The sequence below is a fragment of the Camellia sinensis genome, chromosome 10, assembly GCF_055761805.1.
Source record: "Camellia sinensis isolate YWXY chromosome 10, ASM5576180v1, whole genome shotgun sequence".
In the NCBI taxonomy this organism is placed as follows: domain Eukaryota; kingdom Viridiplantae; phylum Streptophyta; class Magnoliopsida; order Ericales; family Theaceae; genus Camellia; species Camellia sinensis.
Window position 1 is genome coordinate 87,753,753 of NC_138970.1, and position 10,963 is coordinate 87,764,715.

Genomic DNA, 10,963 nt, shown 5'->3' on the forward strand with positions numbered 1-10,963 from the left:
CACCCGCAAAGATAGAGAAGTATTACTTTTAATAGCCCTAGACCAGCACTCATTTCTCTCTTCTTTTTTATTTTTAAACAGTTTCTCGCCGAAAGTGAGCAAGTCCCTTTCAAATAATTTTCCATCACATTTTTATTTTATTTTATTTTATTTGGGTCTTTATAATCCTGGACATTTTGAATCCAATGATGGCAAATAGAGGACGAAGCGAAGAAGGAAAGAAAGAGAAAGGGAAGGAACCCAGCTGTCACAGTCTGTAAATTTAAAAAAAAAAAAAATAGAATTTTTTGGTAACAATTAAAAATATATAAGACTCTTTGGTGCAAGTGTTTTGTTTTAGGATTAGATGGGTTTTAAACTTTGTATATGAAACTTATTGGTAAGTTTCCCAAAAAAAAAATAGTCTTAAATCTCAACCCATTGAACTTAACCCACAGGCCAGCCCGCGAGTCCAACTCATTGGTATGTGGGTGACGAACTGTTGAACGACCTATGAACCCAGCCCGAAAACCCACGTAGGTCAAAACCCGTTGGACAAGGATTGGGCTTAAGATTTTCATCCACGGGCCGAGTCAGCCAGAGCCCCTAGGCAATCTTGGGCTTCATTTTCATGGTTCAGTCCGACTTGATGCCAAAGCTTATGCATAAGCTCTTCCCTGCAAAACTTGATAAGCTGCGCTGGTTTTCCAAGCCCTTGATTTTGTTTTAGGAAATCTCAAGTACTTGTCCACCTCCTCCTAGAAAATCTGCAATTGGGATGCTTTATGATGGCTGTCTTTTTTGTTTTTCATATTAAATAATTGACTAACACTTTTAATTATTTTGAAAAAATTAATTAAAATTAATATTTTCTTTTTATGACTTTGAAAAATTATTTGATGCCTTTGAAGTAATACTATGCACCAACTGTCAATTAACACATATCATGATATCAAAAAAAAATATTAAAAGTAATTTTTTTTTTAAAAAAAAAGTAATGATATACAAACATAAAATCAATACAAAAACTTATTAAGAATGATTTTGTTTAAATTTTGATTGAATGCCATGTTTTTTATTATACAAATGACCCTATCACACCATTTTAGTATAAAAATTCTAGTAAAACAATATTAACCAATAAAAAATAGTTATAAACAAAAAACAGATAATGGTTGGTACAAGGGAGGCATAAATGCATAATATATGAAATACCAAAAAATAAAATAAAAATGATCATAGATAAAAAAGAAGAAGAAAAAATAGTGTACCTAAAGGATAAAAGAGTATGTTTAAACAATACAATAGATTAAGTATAAACTAACCTCCAAATTGTCTGTAACGCCCTCAAAAAAATACATAAAAACCCAACAATCTTAACATGCATAGACATAAGAGGATAAAATATATTTCCATTCATCAGAGTATTAAATACAAAAATATTACATGTTGACAACAAAAGTAAATGCCCTATAGGCTTACAACTTTCCAAGTCAAAGCTTGGGTTCAACAAAAGAAGAGTTCTAACTCTTTATACAAAATAAGCCCTTGGCTTGATTAACATGTAATGCATAAAGAAAACAACAAAAAGATCTTCAAGCCTCCCAAGCTACGTCCTTGGAGGTGGCATATCGCCTGGACCTAAAAATGATGTCCCATATAGGGTAAACCAATGCCCAGTAGAGATATACTAAACCAAGTATGAGAAATAACTAAAACAATAGCATTTGATGTATGGTTAACACTTATAAACCAATTTACAATACTTTACAATTCAATAACAAGTATATCCATTTTCCATTTCAATTTCCTTCACTTAGACAGTGTCTATTCATAATTATGGCTCAAAACCTGGCCAAACAATTCAATGAGATTATGACTCATATTAAAACACTTTCATACTTCACAAATGATACACAGATTTGCTGTATCAATGGAGTCCATCCCTTATCTCTTCCCAAATATCCAGTTTAGGAGTCCATCCCCTATCTCCTCCCAAACCGTGGAGTACATCCCCTATGTCCTCCCAAACAACATACATATATAATGATCAATCAATACACACATTTGTTGTATTATTCCAATCGTCATATTCAATGGCATATTCAATGTGATTAGTTTCAGTTTTTCCCTAATCAACAGACACTGTCTACAACAATCGAGACTATCCTCCACCGATAGCCCAAAGCAGTTATTTCTAAACAGATAATAAATGCATCAAACAGATATAATATCAACATTCTCATAAGTGAGTGATTAATTCATCCAACTGCACCATTTAATTCCACAACTCCCCAATTTCATGGATTTCAATTCAATTTCACATTTCCACATTTTTCCCAAATTAATTATACCAATTAATTTATTATACTAATTAGGGTGTTTTTCCCTTTTTCTCAAATATTAATCCAAAGATCAAATTCCACCAATTTAACCCTCAAGCCCATATTCCCAAAGCTATAAATACGCATGGAGCTTTAAAACACAAAACCCCTCTTTATAAATTACGTAACAAACCCTAACTTTTTCCAAAATTACCCAACAATACCAACTAGTCAAAATGACTAAAATTTATGTTAAAACTCATAGAATGGAGTAGGTTATCCCTACCTCAAATTTCGGAGATCAAAGGAGAAGAAGGACAAAGCTCAAGATGCTCCAAACTCCAAGATTCCCGGATCAAAATGAAGCCCACACCGAGCTCTAACTTTTATACAAAGGAAATAGTGTAGGAGAACCCTAGATCAAGAGTTATTGTAGAGAGAAGTGGTGTTTTAGAGAGAGAGGTAGCCGTTCAAGGGTTTGAGGGAAAAAAGAGATGAAAAAGTAAAGTGTAATTCCGCTGTTGCCAATTGATATATTCAAGGCTCGCTCGAGCGAAGGAGTGGTCGCTCGAGCTACTAGACACAAAGAAACCTCGCTCGAGCATAGAAAGTCTCGCTCGAGCCAACAATTCGAAGCTTCAGGTCTGCAACCCAGAAGCACGCTCGAGCGAAGAAACCCAAAACATACAGCTCGCTCGCTCGAGCGAAGGAAATCTTGCTCAAGCCAAGAAATGCAACTCTCAGGTCCAGAACCAGACGCAGACGCAAGCTCGAGCGCAAGACTCCCCGCTCGAGCCACCAGACACAACACTCAACTCTTGATCGAGTGAAGGAACCCTAGCTCAAGCGAAGGATCTAAAACACAGAGCTTGCTCGAGCGACAAAAGTCTCGCTCGAGCGAAGACACCAAAATCTAGGCAGCAACCATTTGTTTCAAAACACACCAAACCTGTAACAAACCTACCCAACACATCCTATAACTCAAATACAAGGTATTGAAGGACAGAAACAAGACATAAACAACAACCGACATCTACGGAACCAAGTTCGGATACAACAACCAAAGGAGGAAGAACCGAGATCGCTATAACCTCCCATACTTCAAGAATTTCGTCCTCGAAATTAGATAGAAGTTTTCGAAAACAAGATTTTTCAACTCTCAACAACAATACAGGCCAATATTCAACATCTTGACCCATTACCGGTCATCTCATCTCTTTTCAAGAGGCAAATACAACATAATTCAATAAGCATATCAACATGCATTTCCTTGAAATTTAATAAATTCCAATATCATATTCCATAATTCTATCACATATTCAATGCATACAATGTTAAATTAACCTTCCATTTCATGGTAAGTTCCAAAAACTTCCATAAACCGAAATATATACAATGTTTTACAACTTAAGACATATTCAATGCTCTTAAAGTTTATCAATACAGCAAAATATACATTATATGCTCAAACACCCACAAATAGGTCCGGATATTTCTCTCGGACCTCAAGCTCACGTTCCCAAGTGGCTTCCTCAACCCCGTGATGTTTCCACAAAACTTTCACCAAGGGTATCGTCTTGCCTCGCAAGACTTGATCCCGCCTATCTAAGACCCGAACTGGTCTCTCCTCATACGAGGCATCCTCATCTACCTCTAAGTTGGTCCAATCCAATACATGCGATGGATCCAGCTCACATTTCCGAAGCATACTAACATGAAACACGTCATGCACTCTGGACAACTGTGGCGGCAAAGCTAAATGGTAGGCAACCTCGCCAATCCTCTCAAGGATCTCGAAAGGGCCAATAAATCAAGGGGACAACTTCCCACTCTTACCAAATCTCATCAATTTCCGCCTAGGTGATATTTTCAAGAAAACATGATCGCCCACCTCAAATACCAAAGGCTTCCTCCTACAGTCGGCATAACACTTTTGACGACTCTAGGTTATAACGAGTCTCTTACGGATAAGCTCAACTTTCTCCGTCGTTTCCCGAACCAACTCCGGGCCCAACAAAGGTGCATCACCCACCTCGGCCCAACAAACTGGAGACCTACACGGTCGGCCATACAAGGCCTCAAATGGTGCCATACCGAAACTCGACTGGAAACTGTTGTTGTAGGCAAACTCCACCAAGGGCAAGTGCCTCTTCCACGACCCACTAAAGTCAAGGACACAACCTCGATGCATATCCTCAAGGATCTGAATAGTACGCTCGGACTGCCCGTTAGTCTGAGGACGATAAGCCGTGCTAAAGGTCAACCTAGTACCCAAGGCACTCTGCAAACTCTGCCACAACCTAGCAGTAAAACGTGGATCTCTATCTGAGACGATCGACACTGGGACCCCGTGCAACCTCACTATGTCCCGAATATACAAGTCGGCAAGATGGTCTACCGAATCTCTTACGCGCATAGGGATAAAGTGCACCGACTTGGTCAACCGATCTACAACCACCCAAATAGCATCACTACCCCTCTGAGTCCTCAGAAGACATACAACGAAGTCCATAGTGACATGCTCCCACTTCCACTTGGCAATAGGCAAGGGTTGTAACAAACTCGCTGGCCTCTGATGTTCGACCTTCACTTGCTGACAAGTAAGGCACTTAGATACAAACATTGCCACATCTCTCTTCATACCCCGCTACCAAAACTGGCGACCCAAATCATGATACATCTTAGTGCCTCTCGGATGCACCGCAAGGCATGAATGGTGAAACTCTCGGAGTACTTCCTCTCGGCAAGACTCTGGTACAAACAAACGGTCTCGGTATCTCATACTTAGGTCAGGATACACAGTCAAACCCTTCTCAACCTTCCCACTAGAGATCTTCTCCCAGAGGGATTCTACCTCAAGATCACCTCTTTGCGCCTCTAACACTCGATTCACAAGTGTAGGCTACGCAACTACTGAAAACAAAGCCACAGACTCAACAGATTCGCCCAGAAGCAAATTAAACTCGCCAAGTGCACCCAACATCTCCCACTCCCGGATGGCTATACAAGCTACATCACTAATAGATTTCCTGCTAAGGGCATCAGCCACAACATTGGCCTTCCCCGGATGATAATGCAATTTGAATTCGTAATCCTCAATAAATTCCAACCACCTCCTCTACCTCAAGTTCAAGTCTTTCTGTGTAGACAGATACTTCAGACTCTTATGATCCGAGAACACCTCGAATCTCTCACCATACAGGTAGTGCCTCCAAATCTTCAAGGCAAAAATCACAGCCGCTAACTCTAGGTTATGTGTAGGGTAATTTCTCTCGTGTATTTTCAACTTCCGCAAGCCATAGGCTACCACTTTCCCCTCTTGCATCAGCACACAATCCAAACCCTCCCGTGAGGCATCACAATAAACCGCATAACCCAACCCTCTCTCCGGAATAATCAAAACCGGAGCGATGGTAAGTCTAACTTTCAACTCTTGGAACGACTTTTCACAAGTCTCACTCCATACAAATTTGACCCCTTTCCGCGTCAATCTAGTCAAAGGCGAAGCTAGTCTGGAGAAATCCCTCACAAACCGGCAGTAATACCCAGCTAATCCAAGAAAACTGCGGATCTCAAAAACACTCTTAGGCTGTGCCCAATCTTGCACTGCCTCAATTTTGGATGTATCAACAGACACCCCTTCCCCGGAGACTACATGGCCTAAGAATTTCACCTCTCTTAGCCAGAACTCACACTTCGCAAACTTGGCATATAGCCTATGGGCTCTAAGTAACTCAAGCACCACTCTCAAGTGTTCCTCGTGCTCCTCCTCAGAAGGTGAATAAATCAGAATGTCGTCCACGAAAATGACCACAAAACGATCTAAGAATTTCCAAAATATCCGGTTCATCAAGTCCATAAAGACTGCCGGTGCATTGGTGAGCCCAAAAGGCATCACCAGAAACTCATAGTGGCCATACTGCATACGGAATGCCGTCTTCAGAATATCTTCCTCCTTGACCCTCAACTGATGGTAATCTGATCTCAAGTCTATCTTAGAGAAACAACGAGACCCTTTTAACTAGTCAAACAAATCATCAATACGAGGCATAAGGTACTTGTTCTTAACCATAGCCCGATTCAATTTCCGGTAATCGATACAAAGTCTCAAAGCCCCATCTTTTTTTTTAGCAAAGAGGGCCGGTGCTCCCCACGACGAAGTACTAGGGCGAATAAAGCCCTTATCTAGCTATTCTTGGAGTTGAATCTTCAACTCACTCAACTCGGCTGGGGCAAAACGGTAAGGTGCCATGGAAATCGGCGCTGTGCCGGGCACTAAATCAATAGAAAACTCCACCTCTCGATGGGGTGGTAAACTAACAAGATCCTCGGGAAAGACGTCCGAGTACTCACAAACCACTCTCGGCAATACAGTTTGGGTCTCATCACACTCACTACTCATACAGCTTACGAGAAGACAACTAAGCTCACTCCGCCTTCGCAGATCATACACTAGTGGCAACACACTACCAACCTGATCCCCCAAGAAATGGAAATAATCCCCGCTCAAGGTACACACAGTAACCCGCTGGTGGTAGCCATCAATAACAGCCCGGTATGACGATAGCCAGTCCATACCCAAAATCACATCAAAACCCGACATAGCCATAACTATAAAAGGGAATGGAAGCTGGCGGTCGACGACCTCAATATCACAACCTCTACACCCCTGCTTCAAAATCAATTCACCCCCAACAAGTGATACAACACAAATAGGAGATGCTAACTACGCCAACTCCAACCCCAAAACAGATGTAAATGCAACAGATATAAAGGAGTGGGATGCACCCGTATCAATCAACACGTTAGCAACCGAGTTGCAAAACAAAAAGGTACCTCTCACAACAGATAGAGCTGGTACAAGATCTTACGCAGTAACAGCATGCACACGCCCTGAAGGTCTCTGATCTACCTGCTCACCTATCGGGGCATAAGTCTACTGTACAGACTGAGACGATGAGGCTCCCTGATTGGCCCTCGAGGCCTGAACTGACTGAGCTGGCTGATGGCTTTGAGTCTGCCTCGAACCCGATGCACCAGATGTGCCACTCAACTGTGGGCAAAACCTCTTCAGGTGCCCCGCCTGACCACACTGGTAACAAGAAATCGACTGACCTCTGCCCAGACTTTGGCTTTGAGGACGAGCTGAAGATGAAACTGCTCTCTGCCCTCCTCCCCTCTGTGGGCAAGCTGGAGACTTGTGGCTCAGCTGACCACACTTGTAACAAGTAATGTCTCCATGACTGCCTCTCCCAGAACCTGAACTCAGCACTGGAAAGGTAGATCTAGCAAAACCACCCTGAGACTGCTGAGGGTTAGAACCCCTCTGCCTCTTGCCATCTCCCTGGCCAGCCTGACTCCTCTTGGAGCCCCTCAACCTTTCCTCCTCCTCGTGCATAATAATCTCCATATGGGTTGCAGCATCCACAAGGTGTCCATACTCCCGAGTCATGAACCCAGCAACCCTAACCTTAAGTCCGCGCCTCAACTTTCTTTCGAACTCCATACAACGGCGCTCCTCAGTCACCACTAACTCAGGTGCAAACCTAGACAAACTGGTAAATGCGGTCTCAAACTTGGCCACTGATGAACTCAGCTGCTTGAGCTGACAGAACTGATCCCTCAACTTCTCCCTAACAGCGGGAGACAGAAACTTCTCTTGAAAGGCATCAATGAAAGCCTCCCAAGTCCCTCAAATATAGCCCTGAACGAACTTTCACCACTGAACTGCGTCTCCCTTCAGCTGGAAGGACGCCAAGGTCACCTTCAAAGCCCCATCTTCGATGCCAAGCATCTCAAACGTCTTTGTCATCTGCTCAAGCCACCTATCAGCCTTCAGTGGCTCCTTCGGATCCCCCAGAAACTTATCCGGATTAGATCGAAAAAACTCCCTCTTCAGAAAAGAAGGTCCTGCCTCAGTAACATGGGCCTGGACTTGATTCTCAGCTTTAAGAACATCCATGGATTCCCTCAATGCTCCTGCCATCTCGCGGGCTAAGGCGCCCATGGCCTGCTGACCTACTGGCTCGGCCACATTGGCCTGACCAACACCCTCCTGCTGTGCCGGAATCTCATTCGGTATAGGCATCTCCTGCCTCCTAGGCCTACCTCGCCTACCACCACGTCCTCGTCCTTACATCCTAATAATGGTAACGAAGAACATTAGCACATTCATAAATATGCTGAAGTTATAACACTCGCGTCCTAATGTATTGGATAACAGTAATTCATTCCACATAAGCACATAATCACATAAGCACTTACGAATTCATTTCCAGATAATGACAGTCTCATGGTGTTACTAGAGTTCCGGTTAGAAACAACATTGATCAAGTGCTTTTCTAACAGGACTCCCAGGAACCCAAGGATCCAATTAACATTATAGAAATTAAATCCCATACCCATATAGTCATATAAACATGTTATCACATAAGTACATAACATTACATTTAAGTCTCTAATAAGCGAGACAAACCCATTGTGGTACTAACCACTTCCCACGTACCCAAAGTATTCGAACCCGGCACGCTCTGATACCAAGTTGTAACGCCCTCAAAAAAATAAATAAAAACCCAACAATCTTGACATGCATAGACATAAGAGGATAAAATATATTTCCATTCATTAGAGTATTAAATACAAAAATATTACATGTTGACAACAAAAGTAAATGCCCTATGGGTTTATAATTTTCCAAGTCAACACTTGGGTTCAATAAAAGAAGAGTTCTAACTCTTTATACAAAATAAGCCCTTGGCTTGATTAACATGTAATGCATAAAGAAAACAACAAAAAGATCTTCAAGCCTCCCAAGCTACGTCCTTGGAGGTGGCATATCGCCTGGACCTAAAAATGATGTCCCATATAGGGTAAACCAATGCCCAGTAGAGATATACTAAACCAAGTATGAGAAATAACTAAAACAATAGCATTTGATGTATGGTTAACACTTATAAACCAATTTACAATACTTTACAATTCAATAACAAGTATATCCATTTTCCATTTCAATTTCCTTCACTTAGACAGTTTCTATTCATAATTATGGCTCAGAACCTGGCCAAACAATTCAATGAGACTATGACTCATATTAAAACACTTCCATACTTCACAAATGATACACAGATTTGTTGTATCAATAGAGTCCATCCCCTATCTCCTCCCAAATATCTGGTTTAGGAGTCCATCCCCTATCTCCTCCCAAACCGTGGAGTACATCCCCTATGTCCTCCCAAACAACATACATATATAATGATAAATCAATACACACATTTGCTGTATTATTCCAATCGTCATATTCAATGACATATTCAATGTGATTAGTTTCAGTTTTTCCCTAATCAACATACAATGTCTACAACAATCGAGACTATCCTCCACCGATAGCCCAAATCAGTTATTTCTAAACAGATAATAAATGCATCAAACAGATATAATATCAACATTCTCATAAGTGAGTGATTAATTCATCCAACTGCACCATTTAATTCCACAACTCCCCAATTTCATGGATTTCAATTCAATTTCACATTTCCACATTTTTCTCAAATGAATTATACCAATTAATTTATTATACTAATTAGGATATTTTTCCCTTTTTCTCAAATATTAATCCAAAGATCAAATTCCACCAATTTAACCCTCAAGCCCATATTCCCAAAGCTATAAATACGCATGGAGCTTTAAAACACAAAACCCCTCTTTATAAATTACCTAACAAACCCTAACTTTTCCCAAAATTACCCAACAATACCAACTAGTCAAAATGACTAAAATTTATGTTAAAACTCATAGAATGGAGTAGGTTATCCCTACCTCAAATTTCGGAGCTCAAAGGAGAAGAAGGACAAAGCTCAAGATGCTCCAAACTCCAAGATTCCCGGATCAAAATGAAGCCTGCACCGAGCTCTAACTTTTATACAAAGGAAATAGTGCTGGAGAACCCTAGATCAAGAGTTATTATAGAGAGAAGTGGTGTTTTAGAGAGAGAGGCAACCGTTCAAGGGTTTGAGGGAAAAAAGAGATGAAAAAGTGAAGTGTAATCCCGCTGCTTCCAACTGATATATTCGAGGCTCGCTCGAGCAAAGGAGTGGTCGCTCGAGCGACTACATACAAAGAAACCTCGCTCGAGCGTAGAAAGTCTCGCTCGAGCCAACAATTCGAAGCTTCAAGTCTGCAACCCAGAAGCACGCTCGAGCGAAGAAAATCTCGCTCGAGCGAAGAAACCCAAAACATACAGCTCGCTCGCTCGAGCGAAGGAAATCTCGCTCGAGCCAAGAAATGCAACTCTTAGGTCCAGAACCAGATGGAGACGCAAGCTCGAGCGCAAGACTCCTTGCTCGAGCCACTAGACACAACACTCAACTCTCGATCAAACGAGGGAACCCTGGCTCGAGTGACAAAAGTCTCGCTCGAGCGAAGACACCAAAATCTGGGCAGCAACCATTGGTTTCAAAACACACCAAACCTGTAACAAACTTGCCCAACGCATCCTATAACTCAACTACAAGGTATTGAAGGACGTAAACAAGACATAAACAACAATCGACATCTATGGAACCAAGTCCGGATACAACAACCAAAGGGGGAAGAACCGGGATCGCTATATTATCTCATAAAAAGAAAGTTAAAAACAATGAGTTTCGTCATTCCATGAATGT